Below are 10,246 nucleotides of genomic sequence, written 5' to 3'. Positions count from 1 at the left end.
ACCCCTCGCATCTACCTAAGTATCATGGATCACTTTCTCCAGGGCCTGGTTTTAAAGAGGACGCATGATAGGGTATCCCCTTGTCGTAGACCGTTGTTGATGTATGTTGAATGGACTTGAGAGTGAGGCTGATGCTTTTATCTGGCCTCGCACATTGGTCAGGGTCAGTCTAGTCAGTCTTACCAGTTTCGTCGGGATACCGAATTCTCTCATGGTCGTGTACAGTTTTACCCTGGCTATGATATCATAGGCTGCATTAAAGTCGATGAAAAGATGGTGCAACTGATGTCCATATTCCAACAGTTTTTCCTTCGCTTGCCGCAGAGAGAAAATCTGATCTGTTGCTGATTTGCCTCATCGCTCTTTCATTTCTTCGCAAACCACAATTTTTATGTACACCGGAACATAGACTAGGTTTTTTACAATCAATACTCGATAGATGAAATAATTAGAATGTATTAATTTTAATGAATCAGTAAGAGCAAACGACTATTTACACGTTAGAGGCAGAAGAGAATCATCTCGCTTCATGTGTTTCTTTCTGCCCCTAACTTATGGCACACTTTCCTCGCTAGTCTTCCACTCCCGTGGCGAGCCCTACAAAGTGAATAGTTCCGTGCCATCTATTTGTTCGCATTCGCAACATTCGAAATAAATTCCTCTCGGCGGGTTGTACGTAGGCCGAGTAGGACGAGAGGCAAGACTTGGGACCAGGACGGATCGTCGCGTGCCATAATGGCGGCTTTCAGCGTCCGGTGCCAACGTTCTAGCATCCCATTGGATTACGGGTGGTATGCAGTAGTCCGCTGGCGTTTAAAACCAAGGAGTTTGCCTAACTCGGAGAAAAGGGTGGACTCAAATTGCGTTCCCTGGTCAGTGATGACCACTGCAGGGATGCCAAAGCGTGGTATCCACTCTCCACAGAGGGCTTCGGCACATGATTGCGCCGTAATATCTTTCAGAGGCATTGCCTCAGGCCACCACGTAAACCTGTCGATGATTGTAAGACAATACCTATAACCGTGCGAGTCTCGCAAAGGCCCTACTATGTCGAGGTGTATTGTGTGGAACCGCTTGGTAATGCGGGGGAATGAGTCCACTTCTTTCCTTACATGCCTGAAGACTTTACACTTCTGGCATGCGATGCACTCTCTGGCCCAGGAATTGACATCCTTATTCATAGAGGGCCAGAGGTATTTCTCGGTGACTAGCCGATTTGTTGTCCTGATGCCTGGATGCGCTAAGTCGTGAACTGCGTGGAACACTTCCTTGCGAAAGGTGGCCAGAATGTATGGCCGAGGTCCCTTTTCTGAGTCTTCGCAGCAGAGAGAGAGGTTTGAGCCGAAGATGGGCAACTCCCGAAATTTGTATTTGGGGTTGGATTTGAGGCTCTGAAGTGCTGCGTCATCTTCCTGCGCCATGGCGATAGCCAAGAAATCGAGTGAGGCGGGGATGTTAACCTCGGAGACACGAGACAAAGCGTCAGCAACTATGTTGTCCTTGCCGGACACGTGCTGGATGTCTGACGTAAACTGGCTTATAAAGCTCAGATGACAGGGGACGAGGGGATGCTTTGTCGGGCTTCTGTTTCAAAGCATACGTGAGAGACTTATGGTCCGTGAACACTGTGAACGGCCTGCCTTCTAGGGAGAAACGGAAGTATTTGATGCTCAAGTACGCGGCGAGCAGTTCGCGATCGTAAGTACTGTAGTTCCGTTGAGCGGAATTCAACTGCTTCGAGAAGAAGCTCAACGGCTGCCAAACTTGATCCACCTTTTGGTGAAGGGCAGCACCTACTGCGATGTCAGAGGCATCAACAAAAACGGCTAGGGGTGCATCTTGCAGAGGGAATGCCAAGAGTGTAGCGTCGGCCAGTTGTTGACGGGATTTGTCAAACGCGCGGATAGCCTCTTCAGACCACACGATTTCTCGTGTGTCCTTAGTTGTGGGGCCAGACAAGTACGCGTTCAAAATGGACTGGTGATGGGCGGCCTTGGGCAGGAATCGACGGTAGAAGTTTAGCATGCCCAAGAACCTCCTCAACTCCCTCACTGTCTTTGGACGCGGGAAGCTTGTTATCGCTTGCACCTTGTCTGGGTCGGGCTGTATTCCTTCAGGGGAAATTAAATGGCCGAGGAATTTCACCTGTTTTTGGAGAAATTTGCATTTCTCAACGTTTAGGACTAAACCGGCCTCAAGGAGACGTTGAAAAATGCACTCGAGATGGGCTAAGTGCTCAGACTCAGTGGAAGAAGCGACCAAAACATCATCTAAATATACAAAACAGAAGTCGAGGTTTCGCAGGACTGAGTGAATGAACCTTTGAAAGGTTTGCGCCGCATTGCACAATCCGAAAGTCATTCGGGTGAACTCGAAGAGTCCAAAGGGTGTACATATTGCCGTCTTTGGAATGTCTTCAGGAGCTACTGGGATTTGGTGAAGCCTTGGTTAAGTCCAAGGTCGAAAAGATGCGGTAGTTTGCGAGATGATGCGCAAAGTCATGGATGACTGGAATAGAATATCGGTCTGGAACAGTCTGCGTGTTTAGCCTTCTGTAATCCCCACAGGGGCGCCATGCGCCATTTGGCTTAGGGACCATATGGATTTGAGAAGACCAACAGCTGTTTGAGGGCCTGCAGATACCCTGTTAAACGAGTTGTTCAAACTCTTTCCGTGCAATAGCCAGTTTCTGGGATGGTAGAGGACGCACTTTCGAGAAGATCGGGGAACCAGTAGTGATAATGTGGTGCTGTACATTGTGCTTCACTGGTTTGGAGAGACTACACTCGGTAGTAATCTGGCTGAACTTTTGGAGAAGTGCCCGAGCACGAGAGTCGGTAATGTCTTCTAAAAGAACGGAAAGATTATTGCCTGGGTGAGATACCATTTGTCCCGACGAATTAAGGTTGGTCATAGGGTCTATAAGGGACTTATTTTGCAAGTCCACCAGTAACCCATAGTGACACAAGAAGTCTGCGCCTAATATGGGGAAGCTGACATCCGCCAGGATGAAACGCCGCGAAAATGTCCTACGCAAGCCAAGACTCACGTCCACTTGTCTATACCCGTATGTGTTTATGCGGGAGGAATTTGCTGCCGCAAGTTTGAGCGGTTGTGGATGTTGCCGAGGTACGGGAAGAACCGAGACCTCCGCACCAGTATCGATGAGGTAGTTGCGCCTGCTGAGAGGGTCGTAAATTGTTAGGCGACGTGGCGCTGCGCTCTGGGTGGCCGTCGCCAGAACCCCCCGCGGACCTAGTTTTCTGCGGCAGGCGTGAATTTGCAAGGGATAGTACACTTGGTGGCTTTATCGCCGAATCTGCCGTGGTACCAGCAAATCCCCCGGTCCGTGGACTGTCCTGACGACCTGCTACCCGAACGCCCTTTTCGAGTGGCAGACCGTGAGCGAGCTCGCGATCTGGCGCCCGAACGCTGAGCGTCCAACGTCGCCCGCATCTCGCCCACACTGGCTGTTAAAGCGGCTATCTCGCGCCTCAAGTCGCTCACCTCATCCGACGGTGGTTGAACGGCCGCCATGGTTGGGCGTACGTACACCTCCTGCACCTGGTCGGCCGTCGCTGCCAGTTCCTCCAAGGAACCGGAGACGCAAGCGAGGATCGCCTGGGTGCCCCCCGGGAACCGTCGCAGCCAGAGCGACCTGATCAGGTCATCGCCGATCTTGCTCCCACCCAATTGCCTCATTTCGCGAAGCAATTGGCTGGGAGTTCGATCACCCAACGTTAAACCTGCCAGCAAGTGGTCTAATTTTGCCGACTGGCTTGCCGACAGGCGCCTGATCAACTCACTCTTGAGTTGCGTGTATGATGTCGGAACTGCGGAACTGCGCTTCCAAATGTATGAACCACAGCTCCGAGTTCCGCCGCCAAAATGGAGGAACACGCACGGCGAGGGCGGTCACTTGTGGGTCCGATGGGCCTGCCGCGTCTTTGTTGTCGATCGACATCTTTACTAGTAAAAAGGAAACTTCTTTTCGACGCGAGTGTTAAAATGAAAACGCAGTGAAACTGTTTTAACTACACGGCAGGCCGAATCCACAAATTCACGCACGTACAAAGAAATCACCACCGAAGCGGACGCTTTTCAGCGCAGACCGAAACCACTTCCCAGAACTTCGCCCAGAGAGCGGACAACCAATGATGATCCGCACCTAAAACGCCTGAACGCTGTCTCTTGCAGCGGGAATATTTATTGATTTTTTTTTTTTTAAATAAATAAATTCAACTAAAACAAATTAAAATTCAAACAACAAAATTCAACAAATTACAACAATGATTCGCTGCTGCGGCGGTGAAGGTGACGACGGCTGCAGCGGCGCAGGCGGCAACGGCTGCGGTGTTGATGGTGAAGGCGGCGGCGGCGTCGATGCTGGAGACGGCGAGCGTGGCTGCGGCGGCGTCTCTGGTGGCTGCGGCTGCTTCTCTGGTGACTGCTGCGGTGTCTTCGGCTTCTGCCTGATAGCGGTGGCTGTTGAGATGAAGTCAATTGTGGCCTTATTTGAGTTTAAGACCGCGGTTGCCAAATAATCGTTCGTTTTCTAGGTTGCTGCTGCCAATGTTGAATGTTCTGATGCGTCGGCTCTCCGAGTGGTTCTGGATACGTGGCAAATGTTGGGTTCGAATGCTGCGAATCCTGCCGCGCCACGTCATAATTGCAACAACAGTGGCGGAGTCTTCTGACAGTGTGAATAGCCGACACTTTCAATTTTCGCATTCGCCACTTGTTGAGCGGCCTCAGTCGCTGCAAACGAATTGCTCTCAGTTACACAAGTAATGGGATATGAGAATTTTGTTTTCCTTCATGGACAAATTCTTGCATAGGAACTAATGTGAGTTTCTTTTCCTGGATCAATCCAGAGAATGTCAACATGATCCAACTAGGAGTCACAAAACAGTCAAACAACATCGAATTCTCGGCAATGGATTTTTTTAATTTTTAGATCCTTTACTCAAACTTTTTGTTACGGGGTCACCAATTTAACTTAAATAGTCCATTTCTTTGCAAACCACAATTTTTATGTACACCGGAACATAGACTAGGTTTTTTACAATCAATACTCGATAGATGAAATAATTAGAATGTATTAATTTTAATGAATCAGTAAGAGCAAACGACTACACGTTAGAGGCAGAAGAGAATCATCTCGCTTCATGTGTTTCTTTCTGCCCCTAACTCATGACACACTTTCCTCGCTAGTCCTCCACTCCCGTGGCGAGCTCTACAAAGTGGATAGTTCCGCGCCATCTATTTGTTCGCATTCGCAACATTCGAAATAAATTTCGAATGCTGCGAATCCTGCCACGCCACAGCTCCTCACATCTTTTTATTTTTCTTCAGCCTTTGTCCCGTTCACAGGTAGGGTCGGCTCGTCGTGATCGGTTTCGTCATTTTATTTTATCAAATGCCTGATCAGGATGTAATCGCGATGCCTTTAAATCTCCATGCAGCGTATCCAGCCACCGTTGTTTCGGCCGGTTTTTTGGTTTCTTACCATCGACTTCGATGTTCAGACCAATATTGGTAAGTGAATTCTCGTTAGCATGAATTACGTGACCACACCATCGAAAACGCCTCTCTCGCAGTTTTTCCACGATCGAAGCAAACCCACATCGATCGCGGATATTCCCATTTTAGACGTGATCAAAACGTGTCATGCCACCAGTGCAATGCAACATCTTCGTCTACATTACTACAAGACGCCGTTCATTGTCTTTTATAATCGGCCAACATTCAGAACTATAGATTTGAGACGTGCGCTGATACGTCGATCACAAAGAACACCAGTTGTGGAATGCCACTTCATCCAGGTTATGTTAATGCGTGAAGCAATTTCATTACGCAGTTCTCCATTGGTTGCTAGCATTGACTCGAGATATTTAAATCGCTGAGTTCTGGCAATGGCAGTAACCTGCCCAGAACTGAGCGATTTGAATATCTTGGGTCAATGCTATCAGCCGATGGAGAACTACGTTATGCTCCTCATATAGGGAAACACAAAACCTTTAATACCTGAAGCGTCAAGCTTCCGGTTTCTTCCGGATTCTTCATAAATGCGACTTTAATATTTCACGCAAATGTTAATTATGACGTCAGCTCTTATTTGCATGGCTTTGGAAATAGTTAATTCGTTGTCTTGTCTACAAAATTCGGAAGTCCTAGGATGAATTTAAGGGGGGGGGTTTTCAGTAAATTTCTAAAAGTTAGTAATATACTATTAGTAAGTTTTTTTGAGTAGATATCGGAATGGGACATATTTTATATTTTGAGGCCTAGATTGTATCTATCTATCTATCTATGGTTGGGTAGTTTCCGAAAATGAGTCCTGTCTCACTTTGAGTGCTTACATTTTGACTCCTTTAGTTAGTTAGTTTAGTTAAATGGGGGGAGCCGCAGCTCCGAGCACTCAGGTCATTATTAGGCCCATTGTACTATCCCCGTAAGTTGCCTATTCAATGGCTTCCCGCCTACGGTGTTCGCAGGCTTTAGCGAATCTGAGAACATTCTCAAGAGGCAGAGTGTGTGCAGATTCTTCATTGAAGAAAACCTTGCCAAGGTGTCTTCGTCTGAGGTCTGAGAATGCCGGGCAGCTGCATAAAAAGTGCAGGGCAGTTTCCTCCTCCTCCTCACATTGGCTGCACACAGCCGAAACCACTACCCCAATCTTTTCCATATAGTAGTTTAAGGGGCAGTGTCCGGTCAAAAGCCCTACTAGGGTTTTCATGTCCCCCTTCTTAAGGGACAACAAAAATGCCGCTCTAGCGGCCCTAGGCTGCTTCACAAGGATTTTCGCTTGCCGGCAAGAGTCCAAATTTCTTCACTCGGTTGCGTGAATCCTTGCAATTTCACCTTTCAGAGTAGACTTGACAGTAGATGGTCGGATTCCAAGAGCTGGTTCTGGGCCCACCATTGTGGATCCAGACCCTCGGCGAGCCAGTCTATCAGCCCCCTCATTACCGGCGATGTTAGAGTGCCCCGGCACCCACATCAGGAATGTTTCGTTCAGTCGGCCAACTTTCATCAGCACCTGATGACAACTCCACACCAACTGGCTTGATATGTTGTTGCCATCTCGGCCGCCCGACTGTCGGAACAGATTCGAATGGTGCGACCCCTCCATTTTTGTCGCAGACATTCTTCTGCTGCCAATGAAATGGCATATATCTCCGCCTGGAATATGGTCGTCATTTTTCCGAGGGGTCTGGCCAGTTCTATAATCGGATTCTCCGAGAACACGCCTGCACCCGATCCATCCTCCGTGACTGACCCGTCGGTGAAGATTATTAGGTCTGTAATCTGAAAAGACTCATGGCCACTTGTCGACCATTCTTCTCTTTCGGTGATTACGACAGTGTATGTCTTTTCAAAAACGAATCTGGAAACCATATGATCGGTCGGCATCAGGGCTACCGGATGTTTTTCAAGGAATTTCGATATAGACGCATGCCCGTTGGATTGGCCGCCTTTCCACGCCCCAATGGTATCGAGCCTATATGCGTCGTTGGCTGCTTTCCGTTTCACCTCCAAGTGGATGGGGGGTAAATTTAGGATGGCTTCAAGTGCCGCAGTCGGCGTAGTACTCATTGCTCCAGTAATACTTAGGCAACCAAGTCTCTGAATCTGCGTTAGCAGTTTCCTGCTGTTAGCAAAGTTCAGTCTTGGCCACCAAACGATGCATGCATACATCAAAATGGGTTTTATTATGGATGTATACATCCAATATATCCGTTTTGGTGAAAGTCCCCAGGTCTTACCTATCGCATTCCTACAGCACCAGAGCAATCTGCAGGATTTCTGGTATTGTTCCTGGATATGATGCTTCCACGTTAACATGGAGTCGAAATGTACTCCTAAGTACTTGACTGTTTGTGCCAGCTGGATTTCCACCCCTGCTAAGGTGGGTAGCGTATAGCTGCCCCACCTGACGTTCCTAGTGAACATAACTAGTCCAGTATTTCTAGCGTTCACCGTGAGTCCATTGCGGAGGCACCAGCTGTGGATTACATGCAGAGTTGCATTCAAGCGGTCACATACTGTGTCCGCAAATTTGCCGGTAATTATTACGGCTAGGTCGTCCGCAAATGCTTGCGCGAAGACTTTTTTGTCCTCCAGGAGCCACAGCAGGGTATCCATCACCAAGAGCCATAACAGTGGAGAGAGAACCCCTCCCTGTGGGCAGCCCCTGAGACATCCTGCTTCAATAGACTTCTGGCCGACCGATATGTAGATTTTTCTCCACTGTAGCATGTGAAGGATCCAACTGATTAGCAGCGGTTCGATTCCATGCTGTCTTGCCACATCACAAATTGCCGCAAATGAGGCATAATTGAAGGCACCTTCGATGTCCATGAATGCGCCTAAAGCGTATTCTTTATCGGACATCGCCTTTTCAATTTTTGCCGTAATTTGATGGAGTGCTGTCTCCGTGGATTTGCCTTTCTGGTAGGCGTGTTGCCTATGGTGAAGTGGCCATTTAGGAATGTGTGTATCCCTTATGAACCGATCTACTAATCTTTCTAGTCCTTTTAGCAGAAAGGACGTTAGGCTGATCGGTCGAAAGCTTTTTGCGTCTGTGTAGGTGGGTTTTCCTGGTTTGGGAATGAACAACACCTTCACATCCCGCCATATAATTGGAATATAAGCGTGTGCTAGGCATGCCCGATATATATTCCGAATGTGTCGACCCAGGGCATCCATTCCTTCTATTACTAGCGCAGGAATGATGCCATCCGGACCTGCAGACTTATATCTGTGGAATGAGTTAAATGCCCATTTCACTCGCTCCAGTGATACTACTTTGCATGCCAGATTCCAATCTCTCGGTTGAGGGCTGTATGCACCTGTTGGCCCCGAGATTAGATTGGATGCTGCCTGGGAAGTGTACTTCAAGCAAATGATTTGCCGTTTCTTCATCGCTTCCTGTGTACTTCCCATTCTGTAAACGTAAGTAACCCAGTTTCTGGCTACGTTCTTTGACCAGAATCCGCTTCAGCTTTGAGGTTGTCTCAAGAGAGTTAGTCTCTTCGCAAAAGCGTCTCCAAGATGATCGTTTAGCCGATCTTATGCTCTTCTTTAGAGCCTTCTGTGCCTCTTTATAGCGATTCCAGCTAGTGCTTGATTCGCCCTTCAGAGCACGATAAGGAGCATCCTTGTCGTTCTACTCTGTTTTGCCAAATCCGAGTTCCACCATTGACTCCTTACTCACGCACTTTGCAATTTACGTCAAAACTAATGTCAGTTTCGGAAAGTACAAATCGAGACCTTTCATTTGATACCCTACACGACTATATCCGGTGAAAAAATTGTTAATCCCCCCTTTGCATGTATTGGGGCCCCCCTTTATACTGCACCTAAATTTATGGCACTCGCTGTATCTGTGGGATTTCATAGTTTCCATCTGTCCATCAAATTTCGTTTGGATCGGTTTAGCCGTTTTGGAGAAAAGTGCGTGTGACAGACAGACATACATTGAATCGATTTTAATAAGGTTTTATTTTACACAAAACCTTAAAAAGTAGTTCGTTCCAAACGGATCTCCCAAACCCAATTTTTTTTTGTTTTTTTGAAAGAATATTATTAAGATTAATATGCCTAAAATTAGGCATATTAATACGATATTACTTCCCACCTAATCTGGGACACAAAGAATCAACTGGGATCCCTCTGGGACCCCTTTGGTATGTTAAGGGTTCAATTTTCGGCGTTTCAGTGATCCTTTCCGTTGACACAATTTCATTTGTAGGATTTTTTGGTTACATTTTATAGAGAATATCACACGAATTCAAAAAGGTCTTCAAAAGTCAGCAGTTAGTAAGCTTTTTTGATCGTCGTGACTGATGAGGAAATTTTCCATAAATTTCGGAGCATATAAAACAACTGCTGAAAGGTTTTTGTTTTTGTATTGGTAAATTATGTCGTATGGCACTATCAGATTTTCTTGGGGCCTTTTTTAAATATTGAAGCTGTCTAGGACGTCTCTCAGGAACATATCGATTGCCTGACCGGTACCTGTTGATTGTTAAGATAGCCTCAGTAGAGAAAACTTTCAATTTTTAGTTTTTAGTTGAGTTTCGAAAGGATTCATTCAGGAGAGCCTCTACCTTTGTATCGTAATTCTAATTCATCAAATCACCACGGTATTCTAAGAGTTTGCAAAACCTCTATTCCACTTCATTTAGAACAAAAATTTCCTATAACTAAGTTGATTGAGATAGAAAAATCAACAAACTTT

The sequence above is a fragment of the Hermetia illucens genome, chromosome 6, assembly GCF_905115235.1.
Source record: "Hermetia illucens chromosome 6, iHerIll2.2.curated.20191125, whole genome shotgun sequence".
In the NCBI taxonomy this organism is placed as follows: domain Eukaryota; kingdom Metazoa; phylum Arthropoda; class Insecta; order Diptera; family Stratiomyidae; genus Hermetia; species Hermetia illucens.
This window is presented reverse-complemented; position numbering follows the sequence as displayed.